The following is a 3945-nucleotide window of genomic DNA, read 5'->3' as shown; positions in this document are numbered from 1 at the left end:
TCCATGTGTTTATTCTGGATATTTTCTAATGATATGTCTTCAGGTTAACTCATCTTTCCTTATGCAGTTTCTCATTTACTGTTGATTCCATCCAGTATATTTACATTATATCATTTCAGATATTATATTCCTCATTTTTAGAAGTATATTTAGAATAGCTTACATTTTTCTCTTCATCATTTTCAACTTTCCTTTATCTTATGAATATATGAAGCATATTTATAATAGCTGTTTTAACATCCTCTCTGTGAATTTTCTCATCTTTGTCATATCTGGGTCATTTGTAAAATAAATTTTTCACAATAATTTTATTTATAGAAGCATCAAAAATATAAGCACTTGTGAATAAATGTAACAAATGACATGCAAGACCTGTACACTGAAAACTATAAAACTCTGCTGAAAGAAATTAGATAAAATCTAAATAAAGAAGTTATATCCTATCCATGGATTATATACTTCAACACTGTTAAAATGTCTTTTCCCAAATTTATTATTAGAATCATATTAATTCCAGTTATAATCATAGAAAAATTATTTCATAGAAATTGACAGGTTGATCCTAAAATATATATGGAAATACAAAATACCTAGAAGAGCCAAAACATTCTTGGAAAAAAAAAAAAGAAAGACTTATACTACCTTACTTCAAGACTTATAAAACTAGAGGAATCAAGACCAGTGTGTTGTTGGTATGATAAAGAGACAGATCAATGGAACAGAATTAAGTCCAGAAATAGAACCACATTTATACAATCCAAAAGAACAGATAAACAAATTGTGAATATTCACACAATATAATACTATTCAGCCAAAAAGATACTTGCCACTGATATACACAACAGAATCTCACAGATATTATATTGAGTGAAAAAAAAAATCACTCATATGATTCAATTTAATATAAAATTCCAAAACTTAGGAGAAATGACTAGAAAGGGACATGAGAAAATTTTCTTGGGTGATGAAAACCTACTAAATCTTGATAACAGGTGATTATGGTTATGATGCATTTGTCAAGACTGAATTGTATACTTAAGAATAGTGCATTTCATGATTTATAAATTTTACCTCAACATTAAAGAAATAGAACTTTAAACAAATATTAAAGTCTAATTAGTAGGCTTGCTCTACATAATGGTATATTTATCAGTTATAAAACTACTTCTTGTGTTTTCTTATGTGTGAGCACGTGTATAAATATATTGAGTATATTTAGATATACAGATTTCCTGACTCTGTTGGTAGGGACTAAAGTAATGACATACAAGTAACAATAAACACAACTTATAATCAGATCTTGGTTTCTCAATACCATTCTCCATTAAAAGGAACCATGCCCCTTTGAAGAAATGAAGGGTCCTCGGGTAAGAAAAGTACAAGATAAACATAGAACATCTATGTGCACAAAAGAATTGATCAAAAAAAAATGATGGGGATATGTCAAAAGGACAAAGAGGCTCCCATCGGAAGTTCAACAATGACCCACACCCTCCAGCAATTTTTCTATTACCTCATCAGTGGGCTGCCTGTTCCTGTGGCAGGAACCACACCCTTTCTTCAGAGGTCTGAATCTCTACCTTGTGGTTAAGAAAGTAGGCTTTTAAGTTACTTTTTTGTTAAAGCTTCTTCAGCCATAAAGGTAGCAGCTGCATTTTGTAGTTGCTACTTCTGTATAAGTTCTCTATGACTTACAGTCTTCTTTTACCGCTTTTAGTAACTGATTATTTTTTACTGGAACACAATTCTCTATATTAAATTTTTCCTTAAAATCACTGGTGTGGTATCTGTTTTCTTATTGGATCCTGACTGATACAGGACACATCACTATCTTAGTCCTATCAAAAATACATACTTAAATATAATCACAACATAACATCAAACTCCAAATGGGAGACACACTGCAAAATAAGTGACCTGTACTTTTCAAAATTTCAAGGTCAAATAAGGTAGAGAAAAACGACAGCTAATTGCCATGTGTGACTCTGGCTTGGCTCTTCTGTGGTTGGGAAATGGAAAATAATTATAAAGAATATTGATTGAGACAATTAATAACATTCTGAATATGAACTATGGATTAGATAATTATTTTGTATCAATGTTATAGTTCCTAATTTTGATAATTATACTGTGGTAATGTAAGAGAATGTCTTTATTCTTAGGAAATACACATTAACGAGATGGTAACAGAGAACTTACTCTCAAACTGTTCTAAATAATCATGTAGGGGTGTGTGTGTGTGTGTGTGTGTGTGTTGTGTGTGTGTGTGTGTGTGTGTGTGTGTAGGGACAGGGAGAGACTAGTAAAGCAAATGGGCAACATGTAAACAATTGGTGAATCTAGGGAGAGTGTACACAAGAGTTCTTTGTACCATTGCATCCTTTCTAAAAATGTTAAATTACATTAAAATTGAAAATTACCAAAAACAAAAAATATATTTATTCTTTGAAATATGTTAAACCTGATCACTTTAACATGATCATTTTAAAAGAGAGGTACCAATAAAAGTTCAAAATTGAAATCTGGTTCAAGATATTAAATTGAATATATGCATAACAGGGCTCAGAAACTATTGTAGGAGAGGATCAAATTTTCCTTCTACCCTTCTAGGTTTTTTGGCTGGTCTAATAAATAAATTGACATAAGATAGATTAACAGGAGAAAAACAAATTTTTTTTTAATCTTCAATATAATATTCCATTTCATTCAAATGTTTTAAAATATTATTTGCATATGTGTTTGTAAATTTACATTCCTTTCAATACTAAAAGTTAAATAATTGTTTACTACCAAAAAGATTGTTAATGGAGTCCTAAAGCAGGAACCCAGAAATAAGTCTTGGATTATTCATTTATTTATTTTTTTTAATTTTATGAAATTGAATGGGGTGATACTGGTTAATAAAATTATGTAGGAGAGAAGAGCAAATTTAATTTTGTACAGAGGGGAGCTCCAAAAAATATGAGATCCAAAAGTAGTCAGGCAATCGAGGCTTATATGTCATCTTGAGCTAAGAAACTGGGACATGGTCCTGAAGCTTCAAAGGGGAGGAGGCCAATTCACAGGAAGATAAAAGAGCAGATGTTTGCCCTGCCATGCAAATAAATCTTTCGGATAAAAAGTTATTTCTGATGATAGCTCTCTTTCTGGGCCAAGCTTTCCTTATCTAAATTATTTTAGCCAGTTGAGGGAGAGGTAAAAGTTTTTCTTGAGACTCCTGGGTCTTGATTGCTTTCAGCTCAAAATAATCTACATGTCAAATTGGTACATTTTTGGGTGGCATATTCTGCTCCCCTTCACTATCAAACAAATTTCAAAAGATCCCTGAACAGGTCAGAAATTGTGAGCAGTTATGATCTATTTAACAGTGAAACCAGAGCAAAACCTATAACAAAACTCATACAGAAAAAAAGCTGTTGAGAAGTCAAAAAAAAAAAAAGCCACTCTCAACAAAGCTCCCAGCTCAGAGTCAACAAAAGAGTCAACAAAAAAGCAGGTCTGGGACAACTATCAAAGCAAGGAATTAAAGAAAGAATGCAGAATACCTAGAACTTTTAAGCACCTTCTCCTCTACTGCTTATACTAAACGGGAGACATCTTCAGCATTCAACTTTGGGAAAAAACTCCTAGAAGAGCTTTCTAAACAAAGTGAACAGTTTACCTTGTATGTGGGTGTGGGTATAGTGTGAGGAGTGTCCTTGTTAATGGTGAGGCTAGAGAGAGGGAGAGCAGATAGGCAAAAAAGAACTGCTAATTTCAACTTTTGCCCCTAGCAAGAAATTTGATATCGGTTCTGACACAGATAGCTCCCAGAATATGTTCTGATGCCTGAGAAGCAAGTAGGTGACTCAGGTTATTTGCAACTGGATGGAAAGAGAAGTTCTCCCTCGCTACCACTCCCATAGGAGACACGTTATTCAACCTACTCAATTGCATTTCTGGACC

This window comes from Pteropus alecto, unplaced genomic scaffold (assembly GCF_000325575.1).
Source record: "Pteropus alecto unplaced genomic scaffold, ASM32557v1 scaffold94, whole genome shotgun sequence".
NCBI lineage: Eukaryota > Metazoa > Chordata > Mammalia > Chiroptera > Pteropodidae > Pteropus > Pteropus alecto.
This window is presented reverse-complemented; position numbering follows the sequence as displayed.